The sequence below is a fragment of the Nicotiana tabacum genome, chromosome 13 (assembly GCF_000715075.1).
Source record: "Nicotiana tabacum cultivar K326 chromosome 13, ASM71507v2, whole genome shotgun sequence".
In the NCBI taxonomy this organism is placed as follows: domain Eukaryota; kingdom Viridiplantae; phylum Streptophyta; class Magnoliopsida; order Solanales; family Solanaceae; genus Nicotiana; species Nicotiana tabacum.
In genome coordinates, this window is record NC_134092.1 from 41,048,901 (window position 1) to 41,062,984 (window position 14,084).

Below are 14,084 nucleotides of genomic sequence, written 5' to 3' on the forward strand. Positions count from 1 at the left end.
ATTATTTGGAGGCGAGAACATCACTTGGAACAACCTTTAGAGGAGAAAATCGTTGAGTTCTTCATCCCTTCATCTTTTCTTTGTAATTTGTTAATGCAAAATACTTGGAAAATTATTACTATGAATATGAGTGGCTAAGCACTCTAGTTTCTAGGGTTGTGGTTGATATGATTATTAACGTTTACTAATTACATCTTTGTTAATTCGGATTATCGTCTTGTAGTTGTTTCTTCAATTATAGTTTTAACTCGTGAATTGTTGTAGTTATCAATTCACCCTACTATCTATGCTATACTTGGGAAAGCCGTGTTTAGATTAGAGTAGAATAAAGAGAGCTTGTTTTTAAGCCCATGGCTCGGGGAATGATTTAGCGGTTAGGATAGAAATATACCTAACAGTCTTGGTTAGTTGAATATCGTATTATATTCGTTCATGATAGACCCAATACCATAGAATATAGGATTGATATATTTTGGATAGGCGAGTAGTATTGTGGGAACATGCTATTCATATAAACAATCTGGTAAATTAGCAACCATAGATAATCTGGATTAATGAGTGTGATTATTGAACTTAATAGGATTGCTAAACCGACCACAACCCTGGAATCTTCATCTTCTCTAAGTAAAATCCCATAACAAACTTCTGTGTTCTTGTTAATTTAGTTGATTGCTTGGTTAATTTTGCAACAGTAGATTAATATTAAAATAACATTTTTTTATTATCTTGGACAGTAAATTAATCTTAGTTTGCTTAGTTAACAATTAATCTAAGTCTATGTGGGTTTGACATTCGACTTTCTAGTCACTTTATTACTTGACGGCCATTTATACTTGCGTGTACTTGGGGAACCAATAAGTTTCTGGTGAAAATATTGTCAATATATTCCTGGGAGCGAGCTCGGTGCACAATTTCAATACTTTAAGTGGAAATTATGTAATATGTGTGGTGGTCAAGATGGCCATTGGGATGATTGTCCTAATTATTTTTTTCCTTCTCTAAGCCCTTATTATGATCTTTCAAATAATGTTTGTAAGTTTGATAGGAGCAATGAAGTACATGATATTGAACATGATGCATATAGTAGGGATATATAGTAGAGCAACAGGACAAACTCAGACAAGCTATGGAAAGAATGAGTACAGCAATCACAAGAATTCTGGCCAATGAAGAAGACATTGTTTAAGAGAGCGATTTCAAGTAAGAGGAAAATTTTGAAGAAGAGGAGATTTTGAGCTAAACTTGGCTAATGGAACAAGCTCAAAATTGGAGCTATTTGAGGCTCAACATGAGGAAATTACATATAGGATGAAAGACTTAATAGAAGGAAGATTTGAACTGGTACAAGAGATCGAAAAATTTGGCACTGCTATTCACGACTTGGGAGCTCAATCGAATGTAAAGGTTGATGCGTCTGATGCCCAAAACAATAGTTATGAGTTGTGTGAAGCTGAAAAGGAGCTTCTACGCCAAACTGAGGAGCAAGAAGTGGAGAGCTAATCATTCGATCATACTTTTATTGATGATGTCCATGTTGAGAAAAGTACACTAGATCCATGTGAAGAAGTAGATAATCTTATACTTGGAGACTCTAGTGTGTGTACATATGAGGATATAAATAGTGACGCAATTCTCGAGTTGGAACGCGTTGGTCCTCATTTTCAGTGAAGATTGCTTCTAATGATCGGGAAATAAAAAATACAAAAACAAGCATTCTTTCACATTGTGTTTGGATGATGGCATGGAAATCGAGTCATCTGAGCCTTTGGTGGATCCAATGGATAAGGAACAAGGTGCTTACATTATTGAATTCATCATGCCAAAGAGACAGAATTACATACTTCTTTTGAAGGCCAAGAAGTGTAGAATGCGAAATTGGTTACTTGGCCCAATTAGATGTGTCCCACCACCCCGGGGGAAAGAAAAAAGCTTGAAGACAAATTAGAGGTTCAATTCATAAGTTCAAAGTGAAAGGCAAAATGAGATTTTGTGCCGTGCCGCGACGTTCAATCGAGCGCTTGTTGGGAGGAAATCCATCTTTACTGTTATCTTTTATTTTTGTTTTTATTATGTTATTTTTTAGTGTTTGTTTTTATTTTGTCGGATTACGAGCGTAGGAAGCAAAGCCATTGGAAGAGTACAAAAGTGAGATAGATGGTGAGAACAAAGTGTGGGGTGCCCCCACAAAGGACCATGCCTGGGGGAAGTCTGAGTACCTCATGAGCCGCGATTGCTTTAGCCTTTGTCCTTTCAGGGAGTTTCTTGTCCGCCCTCATTATTCTTTTGGCTTTAATGTGCATTGAGGACACTGCACCTTTTAAGGGTGGGATGGGAGACTGTCAGATTATAGTAGTATAGTTGTATTAACATTAACTTCCTATTTTTAACTTTAGCTTCTTATTTTTATTTGCTAGTTAGTACAATTAGTAGTGTGGTATGTTAGTGTAATGACCAGACCGATCGTTTTGAGTTCTAGCATTTCGTTCGGAGGTTTGAGGCCTTGATTATTTCACTTCATCCTTTATGACTTGTACGTGAGGTCGGAAATAAATTTCGGGAAGTTTGGAGTTGATTCGGAATGGAATTCTCAATTCGGAAGCTTTAAGTTGGAAGAGTTGACCAAGGTTTGACTTATGAGTAAATGACCCCGGAATCAGGATTTGAAGGTTCCAATAGGTTCGTAGAATGAATTTGGACTTGAGCGTATGTTCGGGTTAAGTATCGGATGGTCCGGGAGAATTTAGGCACTTATTGTGGGAAACTTGCATTTTGAAGGTTTTAGGATTTCCAAAGTTCGAGTCAAAGTAGACTTTGGTATTATTGATGTCCGTTTGGGATTTCGAGCCTTGTTATAGGTTCATTTTTTTAAAGATTTATGACTTGTGCGTAAAGTTTGGCGTCATTCCGGAATGTTTAAGTATGATTCAGACGCGTTCGTCGAAGTTTGAATGTTTGAAAGTTTAAAGAAAGGTTTCGATCGTCGATTCATAGTTCTGAGGTTGTTTGGTGTGATTTGATGCCTCGATAAGGTTCGTGTTATGTTTTGGGACTTGTTGGTGTGATTGTAAAGGGTTCCAGAGAGCCTCTGGTGTGTTTCGAATCAAGTTTGGACTCATTTTGGAATTTGTTGCATTGCTGGTTTCTGGGAATCTGGTTTCCTCTTTCGCGATTGCGAGGAGAGGAACGCGATCGTGAAGGGTCAAGTTTGGCGGGTGAGCATTTGTTCTACGCATTTGCCTGGTTAAGGCTGAGATCATGAAGCTTTGAGGGGATTGTGCTACGTGAACACGTCAGAGGAGACGCGTTTGCGAAAATGGAAGAGAAGACCTAGAAATTTCAAAGCATTGTTTATCGCGATCACGTGAGGCTATTCGCGATCGCGTAAGTCTGGGTTGTAGAACATCACATTCGCGACTGGTAGTTTGCATTCGTGTAGGCCATTTTGGAGGGCAGTGACTTTTGTCGGACTTTCCGTGATCACGAAGAGGAACATCTAGGGAAGCTGATTTTGGCCTTCGCGGTCGCTAAGGTATTTCCGCGATCGCGAAGAGGAAGGACCTGGGTAGAACATGGATTTAATTCGGGGTTTGGCTCATTTCTTCCATATTTCACTTGGGTTGGCCGACTTTAGGAGCTCTTGGAGGGGAGATTTTCATCATCTATGGCAAGGTAAGTAATTCCCGTATATAGTTAGTTAATTACATGGATTCTACAAGGATTTAAACATGAAACTTTGTGGAAATTTTGGGATTTTGAAAAAAAAACCTAGAATTGGTATTTTTGAATTTTGACCACGAAATTGGACATGGAATTTGGAATAAATTATATATTTGAGTTCGTAGTAGTATGGGTAATGTTTATCTTCAAAACTTTTCAGAATTCGGGCACGTGGTCCCGAGGGTTGACTTTGTTGAGTTTTCGAGCGAAGTTGGGAATTGTTATAAATTGATTAATTATGAGTATTAGAGTATATTTTTAATGGTTTGCACATTGTTTGACTAATTTCAGATCGATGGGTATCGGTTTGAGGTGTTAGAGAGGTGTTGGAGCAGGTTATGGAACTTTGGAGCGAAGTAAGTCCCTATCTAAGAAAATTACCCCATAGGTGTTATATTCTTATGTGCTACATGTCGTGGGAGCTACGCACGTATGAGGTGATGAGTGTCCGTGCATATGCTAGGATTTCGGATTTGTTCAGGTAGACTTAGGTTTACGCCATGCTTTAATTGTACAATTTGAGTTATCCTTGCCTGTTTAATTACTTTATTTTACATTATGACCTGAGACTAGACTCGCGTAGAGTAATGCACTCAATATCTTAGATACTTGACGAGCTACTTGATTAGTCGTAGAAATTGTGCTTCCCTTACGGAATCCTTCCGCGTTGTGCGTATCTATCGAAAAGTTTCCTTAAATTTCATACTCACACGTATATTCGTGAGTGGGGTCAAGGACCTGTTAAAGTATCTTATTCTAATGAGATCGAGTCATTCACCTCAACAAGATATTGTAATACACTCTTATGGGATGGGGTCGTTCGCCTCGGCAGTATCATGTAACATATTCTTATGGGATTGGGTCGTTCGCCTATGCAGAGTAACATATTCTTATGGGATTGGTCCGTTCGCCTCGGCAGAGTAACATATTCTTATGGGATCGGGCCGTTCACCTCGGTAGAGTAACATATTCTTATAGTATTGGGCCGTTCGCCTCGACAAGATTATGTATCACACTCTTATAGGATCAGGCCGTTCGCCTCGACAGTTCTATGAAATACTCTTATGGGATCGGGCCGCTCGCCTCAGCAGAATCATGCGAATATGTGATAAAGATTTTGTGTACTCAAGATTTTCCTGACTTGAGATGTGACCGTTGGTTTGGTATTGACCATTACATATTCCATTGGAGGAGGTATCCGATAATTGAGGACTTTGTGTTCACTATTCAGCTATAGACCATACTATTTGCCTATATCTGTTCTCATTGTTTATTTACCATGTTTCATACTTGTCTACTTTATTATATTTGATTTATGGAACCACTAGTAAGTGTCAATGTCGACCCCTTGTCACTACCTCTTCGAGGTTAGGCTAGATACTTACTGGGTACGTGTTGATTTACGTACTCATGGTGCACTTCTGCACTTAATGTGTAGGATTTGACAAGTTCATTTGGTGATCATTTGGGCACGTAGGCGCAACTGCTGAGGGGACTTCATGGTGAGCTTCATGCCATGCTACGATTCGCAACATACAGAGTCTCCATCATAATTATTTCCTTTATCCTGTCTATCTTGTATTCCAGATAGATATTGTATTGTCATTGGATTTCCTAGTAGATGCTCATGCACTTGTGATACCGGGTTTTGGGATGCTCTAGAATTTGTTATGGCTTTGCTTACCATTTACACACCTTTACTTTATATTTCATTTAAATCGTACGTATATATGATCTTTAATGCATTGATTTCCCTATCTAATAAGATTTACTATTTCAAAAATAATAAAATGAATACTTAAGTTGGTAGTTCACCGTTGGCTTGCCTAACGGCGACGTGGGGGGCCATCATGACCTATAGTGGGTTTTGGGTCGTGACAGTAGTACTAGTTTTAGTAGATTTTATTGGAAAAATAAAAAATACAAAATCAAATAAACTCAAAAATTCAAAAACATCAAAAAATATTTGGACTTTTTCCAACGATGGATCTTTTGGACAGCTTTCTTGAAGGATTAAGGCCCAATGACAAATTCAAAAATATTTTCTTTCTTTTTAGTAGTCGTAGGTAGGTAATAACCCCCTGGGTATTTGTTTTGTCATCGGTTCTTTTCCAAGGGATGTATCTTGAACCGGGTATTTTGTTTTATCTTTTTTAGGAAATAAAAGGAAGAAGACATGATTTCTCCTTGTGCCTTTTAACTTGTTTGATGTTAGCATAGTTAGGCCTTAGCATGCAGCTTACTTCCCTAACATGGTTTGATGAAAATTGTTGCCATAGACGAATTGAACAATCTGTTTAGGACGCCTTCTCTCAGTTTCTTGACTCGTTGTTCATGTAGTGCTTTATTGCTTAACATTGCTTGACTATATGATGACTAGATTTGACTTGAGAGTTGTAATGGAATCGTCCTGAATGGGACATGTGCATTGTGCGACGTGATGTCTTGGTTGTATTTTGTGCTATCATGTGTTAGTCTAGAACTTGCCCCGTATTTTAGTCGAAGCGAAATAATTAAGCCTTGTAAGTCTAGGAGATGATGTAGGTATTTCTTTGATCATTCATTGATCTATTATGCCACCATAAATAAAATTATCCTTAGATAGCCCTGTTGAGCCTATAAACCTTATCTTTGGCACCCACATTACAAGCCGAATCCCATTTTATTCTTAGTTGAACCTTGATGAACCTTTGCCTCCGAAAGAACTTTAGTCACTGAAGAATAAGGTGAGAGTTGGGGTAGCGTTTGAGTGGAATCATAGAAAGGCCAAAGGGTGCACATATGTTTTGAAAGATAATTCGGGCACACTAAAATTTATGCAGAGTGTTGGGGGAAAAAAGGAGAAAAGCAAAAAAAGAAAAGCGAAGAAAATACAAAAAGATAAAAATAAAAAATAGAAAATATATCTCCTATCCTTCTTGATCCATGCTAGTAAATGTATAGATGTGTTTAAAGAGAAAGGGCAAAATTGCGTATGGTTTCATGGCATGGCTCAAGTTGGTCATAAAGAGTGTGTACTTGAAAGTTAAATGTAGTGTATTAAAGAGCTTAGGAGGGTTAGTCATTATACAAAAATATATCCTACCCGTCCCTCAACCTCCATTACAACTCGTAAAAACCTAATTGATCCTAGACTTCGTGAGCTTAGATTAGTAGAGATGTACACTACGGGCAAGCCTATGGTATGACCGCGGGATGCACACAAATTTCTTTGTGAGAGTGAGTGGGTCTTTGTTCATGTATGTGATATCTTGAAATTATATTTGAATGCATATTTGAATGTGTGGACGAAATACTCTCTTATTCTTTGGTGAGGCACATGATTCTATGACGGATAGGTAGCGTTATTAAACAACTCTTGTTGGGTGAGTGCACGAGTTAAGAGTGCTTATTGGCGACGAGTCAGTCTTTGAGGTTGGGTGATTTTGGGAGGGTTGTTTGATTGTTTTAAATTGTTTACTACTATTCAGGCATGTGAAACTTGGGGAAGGTATGAATGTGTATGCAATGGCTTAATTATTGGTATCAACCATGGTCATAGGCATAGTGTGTTGAATTGCTAAATGTTCCTCCATTGTATGATGTCTTGCGTTGCATTGTTTGGTTAGCAAGGTCTTATGTTGCACGAGGACGAGCAAGAGCTTAAGTGTGGGGTGGTGATGCTTAGCTAAAAATACATGATTTTGTATGTATTTACCTTGCATTATGCCTCGATCTTGCTAAGTTTGGTGTGAATATTTGTGTCTCGAGCTTAATAATGATATTTATATGTGTAGGAGTCAATTGGAAGTGATTTGGAAAGTTTGCGTGCAAATTGAAGTAAAAACGGAAGAAGTTGGAGGAAGTATGACTTTGGTGCCCAGGTTTGCGCTAGGCCCCAACAAAAATGTCGTTGATAGCAGGCTAAAATATTCACTGTCCAGCTCCGGTCCAGGTGCAAAGCGTGACGCCCAAGGGCGGATTTCGTCCTAATTCGGCTGGGACTTGGTGATTTTAACTCTACATGTCCCCAACATGTATAAAGGTGTTCTAAACCTATTTTTGAAGGGTGGACATTATTTGGAGGCAAGAACATCACGTGGAACAACTTTTGGAGGAGCAAAATCATTGAGTTCTTCATTCCTTCATCTTTTCTTTGTAATATATTTATGCAAAATGTAAGGCCCCGTAAAATTCCGCAAGGTAATTTAAGGTTTCATGGTGCCGAAGTAGGCTTACGTGTTTGAGGATTGTATAAATTCTTGGTACGGATATTTTGGGTTGAACATTGCGCTGAGGAGTTAAAGGAAATTTTTCGACAGAAAAAGGCATTTTTGCGGTCCATTATGCGACCGCAGAATCACTCTACGGGCCGCAGAATGGCCACAGAGTCAGGCAGGACTAGGCAAGTTTAGGTGCCATTCTGCGGTCGACTATGCGACCGCAGAACTATTCTGCAGTTCATTATGCAATCGCAGAACAGGTCTGCGGGCCGCATAGTGACCGCAAACCCAGGCAGAGTTGCCCAGTTCTGGAGGTTCATTTAGCGGTCCATTTTGCGGACCGCAGATGCATTATGTATGCGACCGCAGATCCTGTTCCGTAGCTTTATTTTTTGGGTTTTTATATCCCGACCCTACTTCATTAAATAGACAATATGTACCATATTTTGGGCATAAACCTGATATTTTGAGAGAAAGAAAGTGCTCTAAAGAGGGAGAGAGTTCCTCAACCAATTGTTCCTCAAATCTTGGAAGATTATCAAGGAAAGCACACTAGGTCTTCATCCTAGAGGTAAACTTCTACACACTAAACCTCAATTTTGAAATTTAACTAGGAATAGGTAATTGGTAAGATAATTTTGGGTATGGGAATTGTTTATTTTGCATGCATGTGTTATCAAGGGATGTAGGGAGATTGTTGAGCTAAAATGGTAAAGAATGGGTTGTGGTATGAGGTCCTTGAAATGTTAATGCACACCTAGTATTTGATAAAATGCTCAAAGGAGCTGGAACCATGAGTATCTTCCTAATTTTGGTTAACTTTGTTACATTTCTACAATAGATTGAAGTTGCTAAGATTTCCAGAACATTTTATAGTTTAAGGGAGCTCAAGTGAGGTATGTTGGCTAAACTCTTCTCTTAGAATTGAACCCGCAATGTCCTTGTAAGTCATGCCCCTTTTAAATTGAATGTTTTTTCAAATAAGCCATGTGTCGAAATAATTATGTGTTCAATATGTATTCCAAATATTCTTGTTATGATAATTTAATGGTAGAGGATATGGTTTAAGTATGGGTTGTGTGTTACTATGTTATGATTTGAAAGCGTGAATTCCTATGAAAGCTACCATGTCAATTGTGTAAGAAGTCATATGTGCCTACGACCCTAATTTGCTCAAGTATGTGATTAAAGTCTTAATATTGAAAGGCCTTGTTGTTGATTATTTATGATAACGATTGAAAATGGGATAATGAGCTGAATTATGAAGTACGACCAATGTGCCAAGAATGATATTGCGTTATGGCCAATGATGTCAATAAAATGAATGACATGTAAAAGAATATGAATTGAGTGGTAAATACTTTTAATAACAAATACTTTGGGAGTACCATTTAGCCACCGAGGAAGGGTAGGTTGAAACAACCTAACATTAAAACTACACATTCCGGTGTAGGTGTTATTGAGGGGTAAATCCCTGTGTTAATGTGATGAGACTGTTTCCCCTTATATGGGATGAGATTGGTGTGTTGAGATGTTTCCCCTTAAATGGGATGAGATTATTGCTAGCGAGATGTGATGTGATGTCGACCCACATGACATTGTGGTGAGACGGCTTAGCCGATCGAGCTGAGATCGGACTCCATGCTGTGCACATGGTGGTATTATGAGTGTATGTCTTGGGGTGAGATGGCTTATCCGGTCAGGCTGAGATCGGACTCCGTGCAAAACAATGGTGGTATATCGGTGCTAAATATCTCCCAACTTAAATTACTGAAACCTACTTGAAATTTGTGTTTCCCTTAATGTGAAACTTTGATACCGTTTGAGTCTCTTACTAATATCATGTTTTATTTTCCGTTTACTGTTGCTCGTTCTATTGAGAGGGTGCTTAGTTTTGCATACTAGTACTATTCCATATGTACGAGTGTCCCTTTTGTTGGGGGTGCTGCATATTTAATGGATGCAGTTGGTTCCATAGCAGGTGGTATTGATCAGTGATAGCAGCACACTCTCTTCTCAGCTGATTTAGTGAGCCCCACTTCATTTCGGGGTCCCATATCTTCTATCCTTTGTACATAGCATTTTGAGGTATAGCCGAGGCCTTGTTGCCGGCATTGTCATAGCACTCTTTTGTTCCTATTAGAGGCTCCATAGACATAGTGTGGGTCGTATCTATTTTTGGGAAAATTAAACTATAAATGTTATAATGGTATCATTTGTTCCACTTTAACTATGATTGTACAATGTACTGTTTTGAAGACTTGTTAATGACGTAACTAATGGAAATGAACCGATGTTGTTCGCATGAATCTTATTGACTTATTAATTAAATATATTCTTCTCTTTATGTTTGGGTGAGTAGGGTAGACGGCATTGGGCAGACTTGCTCGACCGAGGTAACTCTGTTGAGCGCCGGTCGCGCTCCCCGAGGTCGAGCGTGACACAAAATACTTGGAAACTTGTTACTGCAAACATGAGTATCTAAGCACTCTAGTTTCTAGGGTTGTGGTTGACATGATTATTAACTTTTACTAATTACATCTTCGTTAATTCAGATTATCATCTTGTGGTTGTTTCTTTAATTCTAGTTTTAACTCGTGCATTGTTGTAGCTACCAATTCACCCTACTATCTATGTTATGCTTGGGAAAGTTGTGTTTAGATTAGAGTAGAAATAAAGAGAGCTTATTTATGAACCCGTGGTTCGAGGAACGATTTCACGATTAGGATAGGAATATACCTATCAGTCTTGCTTAGTCTAATACCATATTATATTCATTCATAATAGACTCAATACCACAGGAACATAGGATTGATATATTATGGATAGGCGAGTAGTATTGCGGGAACTTGCTATTCATATAATCGATGTGGTCTATTAGTAACCATAGATAATATGGATTAACGAGTGTGATTATTGAACTTAATAGTATTGATAAACCGACACAACCCTAGAATCTTCATCTCCTCTGAGTAAAATCCCACAACAAACTTCTATGTTCTTGTTAATTTAGTTGATTGCTTGTTTAATTTTGGCAACAGTAGATTAATATAAAAAAATCTTTTTAAATTATCTTGTATAGTAAATTAATCTTAGTTTTCTTAGTTAACAATTAATCTAAGTCTTCGTGGGTTCAACATCTGACTTTTGAGTCACTTTATTACTTGATGGCCACGTGTAAGGACCCGTAAAAAAATTTTAAACCAAAAACTTGGGGTTTCGTGGTGCCAAGTTAGATTCTTGCATTATTATAGTAGACCGCATATCGATCGCATATCGATCGCATAATCCCTCTTGAGTTTTTGCGAAGGGAGTTCTGCGGTGCATTATGCGACCGTAGAATGAGTATGTGGACCGCATACTGGTCGCATACCTAGGCTGAAAGTTCAGGCCCCTGAGGGCCATTTATGCGGTAACTTTGCAGACTGCATAACCATTATGCGGTTGCATATGCGACCGCAGACCTGTGTCGGGGCACCCATTTTCTTAATTTAAAACCCGACCCCCATTCCGTTAAAACACCCCCTTTGGTCCATTTTGAAGCTCATTTCTCATATTTCTAGTGTGAGAGAGAGAGGGTTCTAGAGGGAGGGCCTAATTTTCATCAATTAATCTTAAACCATCACTCAAAGCTTGGAAATACTCAACTAGAGAACCAAATGCTTCATCCAAAAAGGTAAGATTTCATCACCCTAGCTCTTAATTTCAAACATAGCTATAATGTGGTACTAGGGTAATACTTCATGGGTTTGAGAGTGGTTCATCTTGCATGCATGTGATAAAGAGTGTGGGAAAAATAAGAAGTCAACTAGAACTATGAACATTTTCCTAATTTTGGGTTCAATTTGTAAATTGCAAAAATAGATTGAGGTTGCTAAGGGTTTCGGATAATTGTAGAGTCTAAAGAAGCGCAATTGAGGTATGTATGGCTAACTCTTTTCTTCTTGGTGTCCGAATAGTTGGTATAAGTTCCAACTTGATCATAGAATTGTTTGCCTTAGTGTGTTGAATTGAAAGATTCATGTTCCCTAATTGTTTTAAATGGTTACCATGTCATCATGCTATTTGAGAACGAAATCATGATTTTCCAAGTTCCTTCCCTTATGTGTGAATATGTGATGGTACTTATCGACATGAATGATGATGTTATTTGAACGAATACAAAGGGAAAGACTTGAATTGTAAAATGTTCCCAAGTGCCAAGAACTACTTAATAAATGAGGCTGTTTATGCTATGTAACGAAAGATGGGAAAGAAGTGTAAATTGGGTGAACAATTGAAAGAGGTTATGTCTCAAGTGAGATGGCTTAGCTGATCGGGCCGAGATCGGATGACATGTTGTACACATGGTGGCATTTATGTTGGAATTATTGATTTACATTATGGATATATATGTCTCACTTGAGATGGCTTAGCCGGTCGGGCTGAGTCCGGACTCCGTGTAAAAACACGGTGGCATTGTGAGTTGTGGCTTTGGCACTAAAGATTATTAACCTAAAAGGATGGAAAGATTGAATTGGAAACTATGTGATCCTTACTTGGTGTTTCTTTGTATTTCTATGAAGTACTTATTGATTATTATGACTGCATTCTCTTTGTTTCACTGTTCATTCTACTAAGATTGGTGTTTGCCTTACATACTAGTACTATTCGATAGTACTAACGTCCCTTTTGCCGGGGGCGCTACATCTTTGAATGGATGTAGGTGGTTCCTTCGCAGATAATGCTGATCGCAGATAGTGGTGCTCTCTCTCACACTCATCACATCAGTCTTGTTGAGCCCCATTTCTTCCTGGGGTCATGTAGTCCTTCTTTTGTATAAGTTTTCCTATTTTGAGGTATAGCCTTGGCCTTGTTGTCGGCATTGTCATTTTGCTCTTTTGTACCCTTAGAGGCTCCGTAGACGTTTATGTGGGTCATGTATGTATGTTGGGGTGGTCGTTGGATCGAGTTGTATTTTGGAAACTTAACTATGACATAATGTATATAATGAAAAATGAACTAGCAATGTTTATATATTTATATAACTGATCTCCCCCCTATTTTACAAATGGTGATGCGTTCCCTTTTTGGATTATGAATGAGTCGGGTAGGAAAGGTTTAATAGGCTTGCTCGACCGAGTTCACTTAGTTGAGCGCCGATCGTGCTCCTCGAGGTTGGGGCATGACAGTATACTTGCGTGTACTTGGGGAACCGACAAGGCACAATACAACTGGGTTGTCAGGCAGTGACTCTAGTTTCAGTTGTTACACCACCAGCCCCAACAAATAGAGAAGGAGCTCATGCATCTAGCAAATGTACCAGAGGCGGAGGTCAGTCGGGCGAAGGTCAGGCCCGTTGTTATGCATTTTCGGGTAGACCCAAGGCGGAGGCTTCTGATAAAGTTATTACATGTATTATTTCATTCTTTCACAGAAATGCATCAGTTCTATTTGATCCTAATTCTATATATACCTATGTGTTATCGTACTTTGCATAACATTTGGATCTGCCCGGTAGTTCTCTTGATATTCCTAATCATGTATCTACATTTGTTGGTGACTCTATTGTGGTGGATCGTGTGTATCGATATTGTTTGGTTACAATTGGGGGCTATGAGACTAGTGTCGATCTCCTGTTGCTTAGTATGGTGGATTTTGATGTGATTTTGGGTATGGATTCGTTATCTCCATATCATGCTATTCTTGATTGTCATGCTAAGACTGTGACGTTGGCTATGTTGGGGTTTCCAAGGTTGGAATAGGAAGGTTCTCTTGGGAATACTTCTAGTAGGGTTGTTCTATTTATGAAGGCTCATCGAATGGTTATGAAGGGATGTTTGGCATACTTAGCCTTTGTTATAGATGCTAGTGTTGATCATACTCCTACTGTTGAGTTAGTTCAGGTAGTGAGGGAGTTCCCATATGTGTTTCCATCAGACCTACCGGTCATGCACCCGATAGGGTCATTGTTTTGGTATTGACTTGGTGTCGGGAAATCAACCCATATCTACTCTAACGTATCACATGGATCCAGCAGAGTTGAAGGAATTAAAAGAACAGTTGCAAGAGTTGTTGGATAACGGGTTCATAAGGCGTAGTGTATCACCATAAGGTGCGTCGATGTTGTTCGTAAAGAAGAAGGATGGGTCCATGGGGATGTGTATTTACTACATGCAATTGAAC